At 43.8% G+C, this 22323-nt stretch overlaps 1 protein-coding gene across 6 annotated transcripts in view; it reads left to right on the top strand.

Moving 5' to 3' along the window:
* Positions 1-5468: 5468 nt before the first annotated feature.
* gli1 (GLI family zinc finger 1) overlaps positions 5469-22323 on the top strand; it is an 84362-nt gene continuing 67507 nt past the window's right edge. For 5 of the 6 annotated variants that reach the window (XM_035389620.1, XM_035389623.1, XM_035389622.1 and 2 more), the window contains exon 1: positions 5469-5843. The gene's annotated coding sequence lies outside the window, so the exon portion shown is untranslated. Of the gene's footprint in view, positions 5844-9835; positions 10057-22323 lie in introns of those variants that run through there. The other variant, XM_035389621.1, reaches the window with a different exon arrangement.

The following is a 22323-nucleotide window of genomic DNA, read 5'->3' on the forward strand; positions in this document are numbered from 1 at the left end:
AAGTGTAATGTTAACCTAACCAAACAACAATTTGTAACATAACAAAAAAAAAAGATACCACGAGACAGATAACATGTTTTTACAGAGCTATAACTATAACATCTCTGTCTTTCCTCTGCCAAGCATTCTTTAAGGTGTACCCCTGGGCTATAGTCATGTCTAATTTACGGTTCCTTTGCCCTGTTTGACCTCAGTTACCTCCTGGGTTATTCTACACACCAGTCTGCAGACGACACTGATGGTCTACAGTATATTTAGTCATCTATTATTTGAAACATTTAGGGAATCTTTAGATATGATGAATCGTTTGCTAGCTTCACTAAAATATTGATAGGGGTGTATTTAGAAGATCACTGCACTAACAGTAGAACATCACTGCACTAAATTCCGGCACTGGTGGTGCAGTGGTCAGCACTGTCGCCTTACAGAATGTTCTGTGTTCAGATCTCAGCCGCGGCATTTCTGTGTGGATTTAGCATATTCTTCCCATGTCTGCGTGGGTGTCTGATGCACTAACAATAAAATATCACTGCAATAACAATAGAACATCACTGGACTAATAATATAACATCACTACACTAACTTCAGAACATCACTGCACTAATAATATAACTGCACTGTACTAACAATAGAACATCACTGCACTAACTTCAGAACATCACTGCACTAACAATAGAACATCACTGCACTAACAGTAGAATATCACTGCACTAACAATAGAACATCACTGCACTAACTTCAGAACAGAACGGCACTAACAGTAGAACATCACTGCACTAACAATAGAACATCACTGCACTAACAGGAGAACATCACTGCACTAACAATAGAACATCACTGCACTAACAGAATAACATCACTGCACTAACAATAGAACATCACTGCACTAACAGAAGAACATCACTGCACTAACAATAGAACATCACTGCACTAACAATAGAACATCACTGCACTAACAAGAGAACATCACTGCACTAACAATAGAATATCACTGCACTAACTATAGAACATCACTGCACTAACAATAGAACATCACTGCACTAACAGAAGAACATCACTGCACTAACAATAGAACATCACTGCACTAACAGAAGAACATCACTGCACTAACAATAGAACATCACTGCACTAACAGTAGAATATCACTGCACTAACAACAGAACAAAACTGCACTATCAATAGAACATCACTGCACTGACAAGAGAACATCACTGCACTAACAGGAGAACATCACTGCACTAACTATAGAACATCACTGCACTAACAATAGAACATCACTGCACTAACAGTAGAATATCACTGCACTAACAGTAGAACATCACTTCACTAACAACAGAACATCACTGCACTAACAATAGAACATCACTGCACTAACCATAAAATATCACTGCACTAACTTTAGAACATCACGGCACTAACAATAGAACATCACTGCACTAACAGTAGAATATCACTGCACTAACAGTAGAACATCACTTCACTAACAACAGAACATCACTGCATAAACAATAGAACATCACTGCACTAACAGTAGAACATCACGGCACTAACAATAGAACATCACGGCACTAACAATAGAACATCACTGCACTAACAAGAGAACATCACTGCACTAACAATAGAACATCACTGCACTAACTACAGAACATCACTGCACTAACAATAGAACATCACTGCACTAACAACAGAACATCACTGCACTAACAATAGAACATCACTGCACTAACCATAAAATATCACTGCACTAACTTTAGAACATCACGGCACTAACAATAGAACATCACTGCACTAACAGTAGAATATCACTGCACTAACAGTAGAACATCACTTCACTAACAACAGAACATCACTGCACTAACAATAGAACATCACTGCACTAACAGTAGAACATCACGGCACTAACAATAGAACATCACGGCACTAACAATAGAACATCACTGCACTAACAAGAGAACATCACTGCACTAACAATAGAACATCACTGCACTAACTACAGAACATCACTGCACTAACAATAGAACATCACTGCACTAACTACAGAACATCACTGCACTAACTACAGAACATCACTGCACTAACAGGAGAACATCACTGCACTAACTACAGAACATCACTGCACTAACAATAGAACATCACTGCACTAACTACAGAACATCACTGCACTAACAAGAGAACATCACTGCACTAACTACAGAACATCACTGCACTAACAATAGAACATCACTGCACTAACAGTAGAACATCACTGCACTAACCATAGAACATCACTGCACTAACTGTAGAACATCACTGCACTAACAGGAGAAAATCACTGCACTAACTTTAGAACAGAACGGTACTAACAATAGAACATAACTGAACTAACAATAGAACACACTGCACTAACAGCAGAATATCACTGCACTAACAATAGAACATCACTGCACTAACAAGAGAACATCTCTGTACCAACTTTAGAACATCACTGCACTAACAGGAGAACATCACTGCACTAACAGGAAAACATCACTGCACTAACAATAGAACATCACTGCACTAACCATAGAATATCACTGCACTAACAGTAGATCATCACTGCACTAACAGTAGAACATCACTGCACTAACTTTAGAACATCACGGCACTAACAATAGAACATCACTGCACTAACAGTAGAACATCCCTGCACTAACAGTAGACCATCACTGCACTAACAGTAGAACATCACTGCACTAAAAATAGAACATCACTGCATTAACAGTGGAACATCACTGCACTAACAATAGAACATCACTGCACTAACAAGAGAACATCACTGCACTAACAATAGAACATCACTGCACTGACAATAGAACATCACTGCACTAACAATAGAACATCACTGCACTGACAATAGAACATCACTGCACTAACAAGAGAACATCACTGCACTAACAATAGAACATCACTGCACTGACAATAGAACATCACTGCACTAACAATAGAACATCACTGCACTGACAATAGAACATCACTGCACTAACAATAGAACATCACTGCACTGACAATAGAACATCACTGCACTAACAGTAGAACATCACTGCACAAACAGTAGAACATCACTGCACTAACAATAGAACATCCCTGCACTAACAATAGAACATCACTGCACTAACAGTAGAAAATCACTGCACTAACTTCAGAACAGAACGGCACTAACAGTAGAACATCCCTGCACTAACAGTAGAACATCACTGCACTAACAATAGAACATCACTGCACTAACAGTAGAACATCCCTGCACTAACAGTAGACCATCACTGCACTAACAGTAGAACATCACTGCACTAACAATAGAACATCACTGCACTAACAGTAGAACATCACTGCACTAACAAGAGAACATCACTGCACTGACAATAGAACATAATGTCACTAACAATAGAACATCCCTGCACTAACAATAGAACATCACTGCACTAACAATAGAACATCACTGCACTGACAATAGAACATAATGGCACTAACAGGAGAACATCACTGCACTAACAATAGAACATAATGGCACTAACAGTAGAACATCCCTGCACTAACAGCAGAACATCACTGCACAAACAGTAGAACATTACGGCACTAACAGTAGAACATCACTGCACTAACAGCAGAACATCACTGCACAAACAGTAGAACATCACTGCACTAACAATAGAACATCCCTGCACTAACAATAGAACATCACTGCACTAACAGTAGAACATCACCGCACTAACAATAGAACATCACCGCACTAACAATAGAACATCACTGCACTATCAATATAACATCACTGCACTAACAATAGAACATCACTGCACTATCAATATAACATCACTGCACTAACAATAGAACATCACCGCACTAACAGAACATCACTGCACTAACAATAGAACATCACTGCACTAACAGTAGAACAAACATTCAACAGCTAACTGCCATTCATTTGCTTTCAGAACTATTTTCATCCATGAAATTGATTATTGCATTCAGTGTCAATTCAATTCAGCTACAACAGAGTCCATATGAGTCCTACATAGTAAAGCAACACTTTAAGTTGATTTTACAGCACACATTTAACTGTTTAAACTCCTGCCATTTTCATCTTTTTAAAATTGTATTTGTTTAAAACAAACTGTCAATACTTATCCTACATTCTCCATATGGCTGCACTTCCAAACATGGAAACATGTTTTCTGAAGGCATTGAAATAATATTCTGACGTCTCATTTTTATTATATGTAATATATCTTTCTTATCGCATGTATAATATGCGGTATGCAGCTGATGGTTAAAACGTGCAGGTGTGATTCCCAGACAGGGCACTGGCATCCTTGAGCATGGTACTAACCTCTTTCACTTCAGGGAAGTACCCAGTGCTATAAATAGATTGTATGCAAAGAATGTAATTTGTGTTAAGTTGCTCTTGCCAAGACTGTTTGCTGGAAGCCAAAAATGTCATCCTCCCAAGAAAGTCGCCTTCCTCTAATTTTTACAGCAAACTTGTCCCAGGAGAGAAATCAGTCCTTTGGTCACACATACAACCAAACGTTTAAATAATTAATTGAATTTACAATGACAACTTTTGCATTTAAAACAGCCTATATATAAGAATCGTTGAAAACTATCCAGACCTGTGTCCGCTCAAAGTACCGATCTAAGGTAAATGTTGGAATTATTTCTAAAACTTTTTTTTACAAAAATACTTTATCTGCTTCACACAACACATACTAGGTGTTAAAGATAATATTACCTTCTAAGTTTGCAACTTATTTTATCATTATGAGAAGACATGAAATAGGTTTTCGGATTAAAACAAACTTGTTCGTTGGGCGTTGTTTATCGGTTTTCACATTTCCTTAGCAATGCCTAAAAATTAAAAACGGCAATTTAACATAAAAGACTTCACCGCTTCTGTTTTCCACATACTTGCAGTACTCTCGTGTTTGACGAGGCCCTGTTTTGTCCCTCCGTCCCGACTGCAGAAATCCAGTCCACGTTTTACGGGGCGCTGTGAGTTCTGGCCAGACAGCGTGTTGAGATGAGGGCGAGCTTCAGCATCCCTTTGCCACACACGCAGCTAAACTGCACAGGAAGACTACTGTGCAAAACTCCTAAAGTTATTACTAAACTTTTGTGTCACAACAGAGTACATAAAGTGCTAATAAAATGTTCTCATATATTATTCTTTTGGCTTTTGGAAGCTGATTTTGTATTATTATTATTATTAGGCCTATTATTATCATTATAATTATTATTATAATTATTATTATTATTGTTGTTGTTGTTGTTATATTAGATTATTACAGTTGTGTCTTCATGTTTTATTAGAGCGCGATGCAAGGGGAAGCCTGCAAGCGTGGTACAGCACCATAGCTGTGGCACAGCCTTTTTTTTTAAGAAAAACAAAAAGTTAACTTCCTGTTTCGGGGTGGTCCACGGAGTCTGAGAAAGAGAGAGGGAGGGAGGGAGGGAGAGCGAGAGAGGTTTTGCAGAGGCTCTACTACTTCGGGCTTACGGGACACGGATACCGAATGTCGGCCAGTATTTTGTCCCAATCGCTGTTTTTGAAACTTAACTCTGAGGAAACTTTAAGGAACTACCGCAAAAGAGAAAAAGACCCCGACGGACAGACATAGGGGGATCGGAAAAAGTGTTGGATCGCGGATCGTCTCCATCTGTATCTGAGATTTGTGTGCGTCCGAGAAAGAAAAGGGGGGCTCTATTGGAAATTCTCTAACCCCCAGCGGGACGCTCACAGTCGTCTTCTCCAAAGTCCCTCCAAGGAAGCCTGAGTTTGCTGGGATCAAATTAAGGCCACCGACTGATGCCGTTTCAACTTTCCATGAGAGGTACCTATCTTTTCCTACGTATCCCCATTTGTTTCCCCAATCGGTATCGCCATTGATGCGATTTATAATTGCATTTCGGGGAGATTGACATTTTCACATCAGTGTGTGTCCGCCAGTATTAAGATCAACAGAATTTCTTGACCAGTGGTTGTAACAGGCGAGAGTCTATTTCGCAAAATATTAGCCTGTTTGGAACGAAGGGGAGAATGCAGAGGACAGTTGATGTTTTAGTGTTGATCAGCAATACTAACTCGCTGCATTATTAGGTGTCTGAAATTAGCTCCCATGGAAATATAACCAAGGACACACTAAAAAAGAAAGACCCCTTTTATGGAAAACAAAATGCTGTGAAGAGCATTACAGTTCACGTCGTGCAACTAAACTATCCAGTGACTAAATCACACAACGAACCTGAACATTTAACATAGAGTCAGTCTACAAATATAAAGAATACAGGCTATAAAATGAGGCGCTTGTTTCAGTGAAATTTGTTTTCTTGGATTTCGTTCTTTATCAACTCCATAACCTAACCGTTGAAAACATTACTCAACTTTGGCTACCATTAGGCTATCACTGATAATGAAGATACACTGGCAGCCAATTGTTTCATTTTGTTGTGTAGCTAGTATGTCATAACATGCATTGTTTGGATAGTAACCTTATTTATTTACTCCTTTAAAAAACTATGATTGCTTAAAGAATAACCCACACTAAGAAGCCATCTCGATATGCGCGGAGGGAGGTGAATTCCACCGAGGGTCGTAGGGCAGTCTCGTAACAGCTGTTTCTTGTAACCTGAAATGCTTGGGGTGCCAATATCTTTTCCAAATGTCGGTATCTGTCAGGACCCACCACGAAACGACATCATTATTGCGTACGACCAGTTTCGCTGAACTGCGGAAAAACAATGTGTTAAACTATAATTCCACTGTCAAATAATTATTAGAAAACAGCCTTCTAGTCACAACACCGGGTTTACAGAAATGCTTTATTAATAATTCATCCAACCAAATTTAGACATGCCAATAAAATGAAAATTGGCCAATTTAACATTTGCGCAATGAATAAAATGGCCATTGATTTAAGAAAGAGCGCGTTAATAAACCGGTTGCCTAATTCGTTATGATATGCTTTAATGTGTGTTTTTTTTAATTCTGTAAAACTTGTAGGCCCTTTTCTAGGTAAATGGCTACTATTGGCTAGCCTACGTGACAAGAAGGTACTCGATTTGGTTTAAACAGGATGCCGTACTTCACTGTTAGTATATACAGTGATGTTCAGATTTATTTAAATGAAAAAGTAAGTTATAAGTAAATATTTAGATGAAGGAATGTGTCTGCAGGAGACCTACAGCCTAAGTCAGATGGTATGGTATGCTCAGGACGAGTGTCACTGCCATTACTTAATGCGTTTTCCATGTCTTAAATACCACATAATCTTTATTCTGTTGATAATTTTCTGTACTCTATTTTTCTGGTATAGGATAAAGTGATAACCTAAATCGAGCCTTGTCAATGGACTGGTCTAACCTGGCTCCTGGAAATGTGATTGGTTATCATTATTTTAATGCTTGTTTCACTGATATCTCGAATGTCAGTATTACATAACTATCTGAAGGTTAGAGGTTCCCACATTTGAAACAATTTGTGTTTCACTTTGATATGTAGGAGATTATGCATGCGGCAACTCGTTTCCATTTGCATTAAAGTCAAACATGAAGTATTCGCAAAAAATATTGTGTGAATTTACTTATTTATAATCAGTTGTCCGTTACAGAAGCACGTTTCTTCATTTGCCTTTCCAGCTTTTGTCTGTTTATATGTCAGAACCCGTAGAGTATAGGTTGTACAATGAAATGCGGCTGTTGCTTCTCACCATGGTTACTGCTCTTAGTTTTAAACCTGTTATGTAGTTTGCAGTTTGTTCACAATCTTATAAAAAGCAATGGTGTATAAATGGTGTATTCTTTTTTGTAAGTTTCTGTTTTAGCTGATAACTGCGTTGACCGGGAACATTTGGCAAAGGAATGATTTTTGATGGGTCTTTGATGGGAATTATTTTTGATGATGTAGGTGGTCATGTGGATCGATAGCAATTCTATGTGATGCCCATTTTAGGAATGAAAAATCTAAGCATGTTGATAATGTGTCAGGACAGTATTTCTTGGCGTGTGCAAGTAAAAAAAAGAAAAACTCAACACTTAATGCTTGCATGTTTGAAGGTCGAGGTGTGGTCTAATATGGTCAGAGCACCAGTGATTTTAACCCCTCGCAGAGTTTTAAAACAAGCACGGCTCTGTCACTTATATGCACACATTGTGCAGAAATCAGCGTGACTTGGAAATCAGTGCTGAAAATCACGATCTCACTCTGACAGTCACACACAGCAAACGGAGGTGTGTTTCACCCTCTGACAGTCACACACAGCACAAGGAGGTGTGTTTCACGCTCTGGCAGTCACACACAGCACACGGAGGTGTGTTTCACCCTCTGACAGTCACACACAGCACACGGAGGTGTGTTTCACACTCTGACAGTCACACACAGCACACGGAGGCGTGTGTAACGTTAGTCCCACACCGCTGGGAGAGGAGACCTCACGTTTACAGTCGTACGCCCAGGTTTAGGGGGAGATGGGGGAGATGAGTCACCCCCAATATTCACATATGAATTAAAAGCCCCCCCCCGAATTACCCTAACGACTCATGAGCTGTGAGCCATTTGTCTCCCCCAGAGGACAGCGGCTCCTGAGTTTGAGGAGGCTGCTGAACAGTGAGGGCCATGTTCCGCCCCGTGCAGCATCACACACACCTCCCTCGCTCGCCGCACACACACCGCTGCATCTTTTAAAAAGGAGACTCGCAGCACACACACACACACACACAGTGAACACACACTCCAGCTGGCTAACAACATGTTTGGATAACACCCGCCTTTGCTCGTGTAATACCCTGCAGATGTCATAATCTTTGCTGGTTAGCCGACTACCAAACCTCCATACCTAAAATAAATTAGCGCGGCAGATTAGCATGGCTGCTTGTTGGCACAGTACCCACCAGCATTGAGGCCGGTCCACAGAGGGAAGAGGCAGAGCTCACTTTAAATACGCTGACATGTCCCGTCAAATAGAAAACATATTTTTAAAATAAACGCGTTTTCACGCAAGATACGACAACATAAGTACAGTATTGGTGGGCCATAACTTTGGCTTGGAGTTTCCTCATTTTCAATGGAAAAGAAGTACCCTCACAAGAGCTTCTCATCCACAAACCTATGAAATCATAACAGGTGGTCACGTAAATCTAGGAGGACAGTTCATCAGACAGAGACGTGATTGGAACACGCACCGTGCTGCCTGTGTTTCATTGGCTAGCCATGCAACGATTTAAACGATTTGGGGACCTGTCGTTTGCCGACTGGCTCTGTGTGCTTAGGAGAGTCCACAGCAGCTCACCTTGTGTAATAATATGACTCGCATCGTATTCTTATTTAAGTACTTATGAGTTATGGAACGTCTAGTATGTTACAAACCTATTTGTTGACTCGCCACAAACTTTGTATATTTTTAAAGGACAACAAATATTCAATACAAATGAACAGAATGCTGTATAGTCTCAGAAGGTCTTGGATAAGCAATGTGTTTGTCAGGAATGGAACTGTATTGCTGTTTGGCATTGAATTATTACTCATAAATTTGGTGCCTTTGAATTTGGTGAGAGTCTGAATTGGTATTATTGCTGTACAGTAGCGCACTGTAAAAAAATGTCGGGCAAATGTTCGCTTGTATTCAACGTGTGTTTTTAATCTAGTTCAGCCTGATATTCTGGGAGGTGTATGGTTTATAGATGACTGTACATCTGTTTAGGCACTCTGTGAGAAATATGATTTATCCAGCCTTTCCACCTGCTGCATGGTACAGTTTTATTATAACTCTAGCTCTGAGCAGAGTCGTTATAATTAATTGGGGAAGCAGAGCAATGACACAGCTAAACTTCTCAACCAGCACAAGTGATCACTGGATTACAATCTGGTTCATTTCAGTTGCATTAATTCAGGAAATTATCTGAAATTCAAGTCATTCGTTTAAAACACACCATGGAACATTGTGAGCATTTTTCCACTCAGGAGCTGAATTCCAGTTGATAGGGTGGCAGAGTGGCGTATTGGGCACGGAACTGGGCGTGTGACCCAAAGACTGCAGGTCTGATACTCAGGTAGGGCACAGCTGTTGTACCTTTTGGACACTGTCCTAAACCTGAAATGCTTCAATTGGCATCCAGCTGTGTAAATGGATACTCTGTAATAAGATGTGTTAGTAACTCTGGATAAGCGTGTCTGCTAAATGCCTGTAATGTCATGTAATTTCCTGAAGTGGTAGAATTGAAATGGAATTGAACCCCAACTCTGGTTTATTGACTTTATAGTTTGAGTCGCTGACAGATGAAGTGATGAGCTGTGTTGTGTCTGGGGGGTTGGGGGGGTGAGATGAATTCAGTGATGATACCAGTGACAGTATGACTATGAGGAACAGGTGCCTCTCCTCTCCTGTCCTGTCCTGTGTTCGGTTTAGACAGAAAGAGGCTTGAGAGGCTATATCCGTGTATCTTTTTGTGTTGTCTGAAACCTCTGCTATTTTGAATGGAAAATATATCGTCAGAGGCGCTGCGTTTGAAAAGAAACTGCGATAATATTCCGTGTTTGCATGGAGTTGAACTCTCAAAAGCAGCAAAGTAGCACATTTAAGGAAAAAATAATGTTTTGCGGGTTTAAGCGCGTGTCTGAGTGGGTGGGCGGGCGGTTGCGTGAACCCGTCCCTATGAGCTAAGTACGTATAAAAATATTTGGGGCTGTAGAAGAAAGCCCAACCGAACGCTGACTTAAAATGTTATATTTGGGCAGCTGACCCGTCCCAGACGAAACCAGCTTTTCCCTGGCAGGCTGACAGTGCTGCAAAGGCAGCGATCGCATCCAAAATCAGCCTGTTTATAGAGAGCGGCGGTTTCGGCAACACGTCGTTTTTAACCCTCCCTCCAGGAAAGCGATATAGGAATTATACGGGATATTGATGTGGCTTCGGGAGAGCTATAATTACCGCGAAAAATGCTGTGTTTACATGCGCTCAGGGGGTAACTTCGCCGCTTTTCCCCGGAAACAAAGTCCTGTACTTGTCCGTGCGCACACGGCACCGAAGATAAAACAGACACCTGCCTCTTTTGTGTATATTTATGGCCATGTACATATGTTAATGTATGCGCTATGTTTTGCAAATTATTTCCGAGCGAAGTAAGTACCTTTTTGCGGAATGGCTACTTGTTACCTACTTCACATGTTCCCTTGGCCTTGGCTGCAGTTTCAGGTTTTTTCCCAGAAGATTTTCCCAGAATTCACGTGGAGCGCTTCAAGTCGATATACATACCAAATAGCAGTTGAAAGGTAAATGAAACCTCTGTATCCGAACTGAATGTTTACATTGCATCTCTTCACCTGTTCGTCTCACACGGTAGTTTACTGGGTTTGTGCTCCGTAGCAGTGAGCGGAGTCATATGTCCTAACTGTAGCGGAGAAGCGGGAGACATCTCTCGTGGTTAACAGGCAGAATTCTTGAAAAGATTACATGGGGTCCTGTCTAAAGTTACAGGCTTTCTGCGCAACGTTATTGCGTATTTCTGGCTAATGTGTCTGTGACTGTGTCATGATTGAGTATGATTTTTTTAGTAGCCTATTTTAATCGATGTATGAAGTATGGGATGAGATTTGTTTGGAAAGGTCTGTTTAAGAAAGAATGAAGGCGCATAATTTAAAAGAGTGACAGCAATTCGTTTTTTCTCTCTTTTTTGAATCTTGTTGATTCAAATTCAGGGTATTTGCAGTTATTTTCCTGCAGTTAAACAGCAGAATAATGTAAATGTGATGTTCCGTTTGCAACCTGCAATGTTCACCCCTTTTACAAATAGAAATTAATATCCCACAGACTGAACAGAATAGTTTCCATCAGCTAAACGGAAGACAGCCGTTTTTTTGTAGTCCTCTCGAGAATTGCTTTTCTGACATTGTTCCATTTTCAGACGGAAATAAATCTTTTTTATTTATTTAATTTCTCTCGTCTTGGGATTCCACATGTTTAGTACATGCTGTGTGTGCGTGTGTGAGAGGGAGGGAGTATGAGGGTTGAATATTTAGTAAAGCCTATATGTAATCTTGACTGAGTAATTACCCTTAATGAGAGTCCTAATCCAATAATGCCAGTTTAGGCGTGTATTCATAATATGATTAATTTTCTTATTGAACAGTGAAGCTGGGAACACTCTGCACAGTTTTATCCACAATTTATCTTGTTTATCTGACAATTGGAACGAATTGTTCTTGAAACTCAGGGCACACATACAGCAAATTTGTCTTGATCCAAGAACTTTAAGTAAATGGTGGAATATTTACTACTGGTTAAATTTGAGTGCATTCTCTCATGTCGCTGGCACAATTTCCACCCCCGTCATGGAGGTGTGATGGATTCCATCTGCCGTAATTAAGCCTAATTAACACGTTCACTAGCAGGCACACACAAACAGTTTCCCACCAGTGAGCCCTGGCAGAGGTGTGTTATTGCAAATGGGGCTGGGGGCTGGGTGAGTGGCTGGGTTTTATGGCCTGTCATGTAGTCCTCCAGCAGCAAGGTGGCAATATACTGTCAAGAAAGAACCAGACAGAAAAGCTGTTGAAATTTGAATTGTGTTTAGTCCTCTTTAAAGCATCATCTTTTCCTGTTTTGTAGTGTTTTTTATGACACCTTTTTTTTAGTATTATCCTCAAAATCACATGCTTAACATTGCTTCGATTTAAAACCTTTCATTGTGGTTTGTGATAACTGTGTTTGATATCAGTTGTGTCACGTTTCCATTTAGGCTTGTAGCAGGAATATTACATTACATTACATTCATTTGGCAGACGCTTTTATCCAAAGCGACGTACAAAAGTGCATTTCCATGATCGTAGACAACTGCTGAACACGGGTTCAGTAAGGTACAATTACTTATTTTGTACAGCTATCAAACTGTCAGCCTGGAGAGTCACATAAAAAAGTTTCTGAGGTTAAATGTCAGAAGCGTTATCAGAACACCTCTCCACTGCCACACAGAAAGCAAATCCAGTTCTGATGTACTGGCTCTCCACGTCCTCCGAAGGTCTGCTTATTCTCCCTGTAGGGGACACGAGTCTCTGGTCTTAACCTCGAGAACCATATATTCTGCTATGCTGAAACCTGCTCTAAAATAATATTTTTGAAAATATTTTCACCCCACCATGTTTTTGTCATTCAAGCAACTTGCATTATATGTTAAAAAATTGAGATACTTTAACTTTTTTCGTCTGGGTCTCAGGAGATTATATTGAAAAATGAAATTAGTTTGTTATATTTAGGTTGTGTAAGGGCTGGCTCCAGCAGCTACATTGATAGAGCAGTACTCAAAGTGGAACAGCTCAGCTGGTGGACTGCGAAGAGAAATATTGACCAGGTGTATACTGGTCCGAGTCTTCTGTGGTCTTCTGACTGATTTACTAATAAAACTGCACATTTGGAGAAAGAGGAAAATATAATGCAGCAATACAGTAATGAGAACAATCAATATCATTTTCATCATTACTATGGTAATGATTGGCCAGTTTTGAAATGTAGACAGTGATGTGTAAGGGGCATTGATGAGAGATGCCACGTCACTGTTGTTAAAAGTAACCAAGACTCTGACCATTCACTTGTAAAATGAACAGTCTGTGGCGACAAATTTGGGCACCACAACCATACCACAATGGCCCAGTTTTCTCCAGAAAGTCTTCAACACGGTCATTTAGTTACAGAATCTCTCTTTTAAAAAAGTGTGAGTTTTAAAACGCAGAGGTAAAACTGCGATTTGGCAGTTCAACTTCTCTTCTTTTTGCTGGGGGAAGAAATCTTGAAGGGATGGGAGAAGTGAGCAGGAGGCGCTGAGCTTTTGAAAGCAGGGAGAAGGAGGTAAGGGAGCGGCGCAGGAGGCAACAAGTGGCATGCTTCGCCCCCAGATTCCTTTTTGGGCTGCGCAGCGAGGCGCGAGTCACATGATGCACCCCCACAGCCCCCCCACCCACCCACAGACCACCCTCACTGGGATCAGCCTCTTTCATAGCTGCTGAACCTGAAACAATCAGGGTTTAATAGCAGCTGTCTGTCCCTGGTGATGGGGCTTCTCTGCTGTGTCAGCAGGGGGGTGGGGGGGGGGCACACACAATGCACTCAGACCCAGCTCTCTCTCCATCCTCTCCCCCACCATGCCATCTCCACTTCTTTCTCTCTGCTTCTTTTTTCATTTCTTTCTTTTTTTTTTCCAGAAGGGATAAGGGAAAGAAAAGGGTGGTTTTGTTTCTGTTCTTTCTCTCTCTCTCTCTTTCTCTTTCTCATCTCTTTTTCTGTCACTGTGATTTTACCTTCTTCCCAAATCCCTCGCTCTGTCCTGCCTCTGCCTGCCCCCCCCCTCTCTCTCTCTCCCTCTCTCCTCTCCTCCACCTGGCAGGTCCTTCTTCATTCCTCCTGCCTTCCCTCATTTCCTCCATCCCTACCCACTGTTCTCTCTCTCTTTCACTCTCTCTCTTCATCTCTTTCTCTCCCTATCTCTCTGTCTCACTCTCTCTCTGTTGCTCTCAAATTCAAAATTCAAATTGCTTTATTGGCAGGAAATACATACATACATATTGCCAAAGCATCATAAATCAATTCAAAATACATATTTACAGTGGAATACTAATAAGGAACATTCTATAAAAATAAAAAATAAATAAATAAATTCCTGTTGCTCTGTCTCACTTTCTCTCTCTGTCGCACTCCCACCTCTCTCTCTCTCTCTCACCTGTGTGTACGAGTCTTTCCTGCTGTAATTGGTTTTGCTCATGACATTTACTCAAGCAACAAAAAGAAAATATATACAGGATGTACTTTATGATGCTTTTGTCACACATTACAAAATGTTTTCCCTCCATCTAATGGATTTGGCTACCGCAGATTTTAAACATTAAATATGGAATTTTCGGGATGTGCAGTGGTATTGTAGTTTTTAATGAAATGTTTGGGATGCCCAGTGATATTGTAGTTATAATGAAATGTTCTGGATGCGCAGTGGTATTGTAGTTTTTAATGAAATGTTTGGGATGTGCACTGGCATTGTAGTTTTTAATGAAATGTTTGGGATGCCCAGTGGTATTGTAGTTTTTAATGAAATGTTCGGGATGCGCAGTGGTATTGTAGTTTTTAATGAAATATTCGGGATGCTCAGTGGTATTGTAGTTTTTAATGAAATGTTCGGGATGCCCAGTGGTATTGTAGTTTTTAATGAAATGTTCGGGATGCCCAGTGGTATTGTAGTTTTTAATGAAATGTTCGGGGTGCCCAGTGGTATTGTAGTTTTTAATGAAATGTTTGGGATGCGCAGTGGTATTGTAGTTTTTAATGAAATGTTCGGGATGCCCAGTGGTGTTGTAGTTTTTAATGAAATGTTCGGGATGCCCAGCGGTATTGTAGTTTTTATTGAAATGTTTGGGATGCGCAGTGGTATTGTAGTTTTTAATGAAATGTTCGGGATGCTCAGTGGTAATGTAATAGGCCTGTCCCGTAGCTGTGGTCCTCCAAGGTCCATGCTGCCAGCCCCCACTTGGTTATGCTCTGTGGGTGTGGCCAAAGTAGTTGCCCCCACCCAATGAAGCTCTTCCACTGTGGAAGTTATGGCCAATCACCTGTGAGCGTCCCTCCCACAGTCAGGAGTGGATAGTGGACTTTGGGCCACGTCTCTGTGCTAATGGCTAGCACTTCAGCGGCGTCTGCTGTCTGGGAGGTTGTGACTGACTTTGATTTAAACAGCATGTATCATATTTTATAGCTTCATGTAATAGCATACATGTCTTTATCAGAATTTACCTTCTCCCCCCTTCTGCTTCCACAAACATTCCCTCCATTTGCGAACCCGAGAACACTCTAGAAAGCCCCGGAACCCCCCAACAAAGCAGGTGTTAGTGAAGCCCCGGCTTTCGTTTTCGTAAACGCTTTCGCGAAAAACGAAACGTGAATCCGCCTGGAGAGGAATTTCACGAGCGACAGAACGGCCGTGCGCACGCTGCTCTAAAAATAGCAACTTCCAGGAGCGAAATGTACCTCGGAGGATCGGATGCACGGCCTCGCTCCCCTCGCTCTCTCTCTCTCTTTCCCCCCTCTTTCCCCCCTCTCTCTCTCCTCTCTTTCTCTCTCTCCCCCCTCTCTCCCCCCTCTCTCTCTCCTCTCTCTCTCTCTCTCTCCCCTCTCTCTCTCCTCTCTCTCTCTCTCTCTCCCCTCTTTCTCCCCTCTCTCTCCTCTCTCTCTCTCTCTCTCCTCCCTTTCTCTCCCTCCTCTCTCTCTCTCTGTCCTCTCTCCCCTCTCTCCCCTCTCCCTGGGCTGGCTCCCTGCTCCACAGGCTACACTGCGGAAGGTTAAACCAATTGAACTCATTGTGACCCTGTGGGGTTGAACCTGGGGTGACAAGTGAGGGTGATGGGTGGGGGTGGGGATGAACCCGGTGGTGATGGGGGTGGGGATGAACCTAGGTGTAATGGGGGTGATTGGTGGGGATGAACCCGGGGGTGATTGGTGGGGGTGGGGATGAACCTGGGGTGATGGGTGGGGGTGGGGATGAACCCGGGGGTAATGGGTTGGGGTGAGCACGAACCCGGGGGAGATTGGCCTGATGGGTGGGGGTGGGGATGAACCTGGGGGTAATGGGGGTGACTATTGGGGATTGGGATGAACCCAGCGGTGATGGGTGGTGGGGATGAACCTGGGGGTGATGAGTGGGGATGGGGATGAACCTGGGGGTGACGGGTGGGGATGGGGATGAACCTGGGGGTGACGGGTGGGGGTGGGGATGATGGAGTGAGCTGTCCTCTTCCTCATCTTTATGCATACCGCTGTGTTATTGGCCGGTAATACCGTTTCCAAACATACCTGCCGTTGGTTGAAATGTGCAGGTTGATTCCTTAACATTGCAACGTCTCTGAACTTATGTGGGATGGCTCCTTAAGTGTCTTAAATTCTCTGTAAAATCAGCAAGGGGTGATTTTTTTTTACAATTTGCAAAGTCTCAGAACGGGCTGGACCCCTGCTGACTAGCTGGTGGTGCTGAGAGGGTGAAGGCTGTGATTTCGGGGGCTGAAATGTTAAAAGCAGTGAGCTGTAAGGCCTGTCTTCTGAGCCGTGCGGAAGAGTTCACTGGGGAAATTTTGCAGAGACAATTGAAAAATGATTTCAAAGGTTTCGGTTGTGGCTGTCCCATGAATGTGTGGTCTGTTTATTGTCTCTGGTAGCTGTTTGGGGCGACAGACAGTGCCCCTCTGTCCCAAAGAACACTCTTTGGTATGAGGGCTCTTCCGACTGCAGCAGCAGACTTCCGGGATTCCCAGACTCCCAGTGAAATGGGCCAGCGCTGAACGCTTGCGCCAGCGTACTTGTGATTTCGCAGTTCAAACGCAAATAAGACGGTGACTCAAGACGTCAGGATAGAAGGCACAGATCATACAGAGGACAGAAGGCACAGATCACACAGAGGATAGAAGGCACAGATCATACAGAGGATAGAAGGCACAGATCACACAGAGGATAGAAGGCACAGATCATACAGAGGATAGAAGGCACAGATCACACAGAGGATAGGAGGCACAGATCATACAGAGGATAGGAGACAGATCATACAGAGGATAGAAGGCACAGATCATGCAGAAGATAGAAGCAACAGATCATACAGAGGACAGAAGGCACAGATCATACAGAGGACAGAAGGCACAGATCATACAGAGGATAGAAGGCACAGATCACACAGAGGATAGAAGGCACAGATCATACAGAGGATAGAAGGCACAGATCATACAGAGGATAGAAGGCACAGATCATACAGAGGCACAGATCATACAGAGGACAGAAGGCACAGATCATACAGAGGATAGAAGGCACAGATCATACAGAGGACAGAAGGCACAGATCACACAGAGGATAGAAGGCACAGGTCATACAGAGGATATAAGGCACAGATCATACAGAGGATAGAAGGCACAGATCACACAGAGGATAGAAGGCACAGATCATACAGAGGATAGAAGACACAGATCATACAGAGGATAGAAAACACAGATCATACAGAGGATAGAAGGCACAGATCATACAGAGGATAGAAGGCACAGATCATACAGAGGATAGAAGGCACAGATCATACAGAGGATAGAAGGGACAGATCATACAGAGGATAGGAAGCACAGATCATACAGAGGATAGAAGGCACAGATCATACAGAGGATGGAAAGCACAGATCATACAGAGGATGGAAAGCACAGATCATACAGAGGATAGAAGGGACAGATCATACAGAGGATAGGAAGCACAGATCATACAGAGGATGGAAAGCACAGATCATACAGAGGATGGAAAGCACAGATCATACAGAGGAACCGTGATGCTAAGCTCCTGTGACTCTTCCGTATTTTGCGTTGCCGAGCTCTAGGAGGTTCCAGTCGGTAACAGGAGAGCGGGGTGATGTGTTACAGGACCCCCTGTCCATCGCCACAGCGTTGCTCATGCGCCTTAATGCGTGTGTAGAAGATGAATATGGACTGGGATGGTTTGGCTTCAACAGAGTGGAGATCTTAAGAACATGGAGTTGTAGATCTGGGGGTGTGTACTCAAAGCTATAAGCGCTACCATTGAGATTCCAGGCAGGCTTGTGGTGATGTAGCTAAAGGTGAAGGTTTTACTACACCTTTACACCCCCCCACCTCCCCCAATTCCAATTGATGCATTGAACGTCATCAGTTCTTTTCAAGTGTTCTTCGTCTTCACCGTTACCAAAGGTTCCGGTCACTGCAGCCCATGCAAAGACCAGTTTTTCGAGGCCGAACCCAACTGAGGGGAAGTCTCTCTCTCAGGGGATACAGGACAGGCTCAGAGAGCACAGGGACATTGAGATGGAGGCCGAGGAGGTTCTGCTGTTCTTCTGTGTGAAGCCCAGATGGGGGCTGAGGAGGTTCTGCTGCTCTTCTGTGTGAAGCCCGGATGGGGGCTGAGGAGGTTCTGCTGCTCTTCTGTGTGAAGCCCAGATGGAGGCTGAGGAGGTTCTGCTGCTCTTCTGTGTGAAGCCCAGATGGGGGCTGAGGAGGTTCTGCTGCTCTTCTGTGTGAAGCCCAGATGGGGGCTGAGGAGGTTCTGCTGCTCTTCTGTGTGAAGCCCAGATGGGGGCTGAGGAGGTTCTGCTGCTCTTCTGTGTGAAGCCCAGATGGCAGGGTTTGCTTTTGTGAGGGAGAAAACAGGCTTCTTTATTTTTTTCTAGTTCAGTCAGGACCACTGTCATCGAAGTAAGATCTTTATTGACAATAAAGGCAATACAGTTATGTTTGGCGGTATGGCTCTGTTCTGGAGCTCTCCCCAGCCAACCACGCAGCCCGCGTGGATAAGGCCGGGAGGCCAGCAGCCAAACCCCCCTAGAGGGGTACACACAGAACAGATCCAGCAGCAATGCAAATTCTTAACACATAGGGATGGAGCTGGGGTGGTGGAGGGGATTTACAAAGCAACGTGCAGCAAGCTTGCATGCAGGAGGAGCAGCCGAATGAGTAGAGGGAGGCTGTTTAAGTAGACCGCCCTGTTATGTGAATGTACTGTGATAGGTGTACATCACTCAGCTGAGCATCAGCTGATTCAGCCGGAGCTCTTGACTCTCGTGGCCTGCCAGAACTACGTGATGCTCCATATTTGTAGCAAATTAGCATACAGAATGCGTTACACAGTGTCCAGTTCGTACAATCCATGTATATGACCGGACCTTTCACCGAAGTACCAAGCTCATCTAGCTCAACAGCTATGCCCCGTCTGGGAGTGGAACCAGCAACCCCGTCTCCCGGACCAGTGTGTGTACGAGTCTGCATGGGAAACGCGGTGTTGAGAGCTGGAGGCAACGCGCAGGATGCTGTGACTCACTCTCCACCCGAACCCTCTCTCTCTCGCTCTCTCCCTCCCTCCCTCCCTCCCTCCAGGGTGGGGTGCGCAGGTCCCCCCACCTCCTACTCTGGTGGGCCTTTGAATTTGGGTGGCTGGGACCGGGGGCGGGGGGGTCTCATGTGGGATTTATTAGGAATAATACCCCGACGGTAATGGGACCCAGGTGAAGGCCAAAATAAGAATCTTATGCAAGAGTGATCTTTTCTCATTTCCCACTCGTGTTAGCTTTGCACATCACAATGGGGTTTTGATCAGGGTCCCCCCCACCAAGGGGAAGAGGGAGGGGGGGCGGGCCGAGAGGGGGCGGGAGGGTCGCTGCTGGGACAAAAGGCGGGAGAAACACAATCTCTGTGTGATGGGGGAAGAGAGGCGACCCCCGTCTCAGGGCCCAGGAAATCACGGCTTGGATACAGTTTCCAAACAGTTGGCTAATCAGCCTAAATGTGTTTAAAATGAGAAAATTAAGCCATCGCACACTTCTGCCACAGTGTTACCCAGGGCTCCTAATGTGGATGAGAGCGCTGTGGGTACTGTGTGTGTGTGTGTGTGTGTGTGTGTGTGTGGATGAGCACTATGGATACTGCAAACCCAGTTTGGATCAAATGTACTGCATTTACTCTCTGTCTAGGTCACATTCTCTCTATCAGACATGATTTAAATGTTAGTATTTTGCAGCTTCAGCACAGTATCTGAAACAGCACAGTTTGATATGGACAAAAGGCTGCTGCTGTAAGACTTTTAGAAAGATATTTTAGGAAAAAAAATGTTCTTGAATAACATTTTCGCCCTCTTACTCCGTGTCACAGTAGGCTTGTTGTAGTCACATGTTTCAGGCCCACCGAAGGAAAGAAAGAGCGATATGTATTGATCAGTGGGCTGTGCCGGGGGGGGGGGGGGGGAGGCTGAGAGGGGAGGAGGAGGTGAGGTGCAGTTTGAAGGAGGTTAGGGTTTTGATGACCCTTTACCCTCGGCTGTACACAAAGCCTCCTCTTGTTGGTACCCGCCCTCATCAGCAACCAGAACAACTTTGTGTTCGAAGAAAGGGAGACGTTGGGGTCTGTTTGGATCTCCCACCAAAAAATGGCTTCTGGTGGCAGGGAGAGCCCTCGCCTATGGTCTCCTCCACCTGCTGTCCCCCACCTGCAGTTTGGGTTGCTACGGGAGACCTTTTTTCCAAAATGGACAGCCCTGGTGCTGTGGGGAGGAGGGTGGGGCAGAGTGTTGGGGGTACTTAGTTATGGTGCTTGGGGAGGGGGGGAAGGGTAGCTGTGATGCAAGGGGGTGCAGGGTTAGGACCAAAGTTTTAGATCCCTGCTCTGGCCAATCATGATTGAGTATCTCTGCATGCAAGAATTTACCTGTGTGTGTGTGTGTGTGTGTTAGTTTGTGTGTGCATGCACGTGTGTGTGTGTGCGTTCAGTGAGGCCACAGGCTTCAAAACACTGCCCTTGCAGGTCAAGATCGCACACAAACAGATATGATTAGCACAAATAGCTAAAGACCAAGGTCTCCAGCCATGGAACCAAATCTCAATTTTACTGGGTCTCCAGGGATGACATCACAGCCAGACGTCACATGACAAACCCAGGTGTCTGAGCTCTGCAACGTGTGTGCCTGAATGAGGAATGAGGAAATGCTCGTCCTGCTGTTGAAGGATCCCCATTGGTTGGCTCCAGGCTCCTGCCTTTCTAAGTGGACGGAAGGCCGCGAGGAGGCGGGGCTCTGCTTTCGCCTTGCGTTGCCATGAGCACCACCGGTCGTCACCATCACAACAAACAGCACGGTGCTCCGCCTCTGCCGTTTATTGTTGCCATAACAAATCGAGCAGTGCACTGTGCAAAATAGTTTCTGAACGCATGTCCTGAATTAAATTGAATGGAGCCCAGAGCGCCACACCTCTGTGCTGTTATGAACTGTCATAACCGCTGCTCGGTTTCAATCTAGCCACAGCGAGGTGGTGCTGCCATACCAGGACTCCTTCCTGAAGTACACTCTGGCATTTTTGGCAGATCCTTCGCTGCCCTCGAAGGAGGCGCAGGTTCGCCCAGCGTGCGCCTTGCGTGTACTGATATGGACCTTGAAATAAACAAGAAATGCGCTATCTCTTCGGCGATAAAGATCCTTACAGCTGGCAGCTGTCCTGCCGAGGTCTGCTCACACTGGTTTACACCCACACAGCAGCTTCCAGAAAGAGTCTTTCTCTTTCTCTCCGTTTCTTTCTATTACTCTCTATCTCTCTCCCTCTTTCTCTTCATTTCTCCCTATTAGTCTCTATCGCTCTCCCTCTTTCTCGTTCTCTCTGTTTCTCTCTATTACTCTCTATCTCTCTCCCTCTTTCTCTCCATTTCTCTCCATTACTCTCTATCTCTCTCCCTCTTTCTCTCCATTTCTCTCTATTACTCTCTATCTCTCTCCCTCTTTCTCTTTCTCTCCGTTTCTCTCTATTACTCTCTCTATG

Source organism: Anguilla anguilla, chromosome 13 (assembly GCF_013347855.1).
Source record: "Anguilla anguilla isolate fAngAng1 chromosome 13, fAngAng1.pri, whole genome shotgun sequence".
In the NCBI taxonomy this organism is placed as follows: Eukaryota; Metazoa; Chordata; class Actinopteri; order Anguilliformes; family Anguillidae; genus Anguilla; species Anguilla anguilla.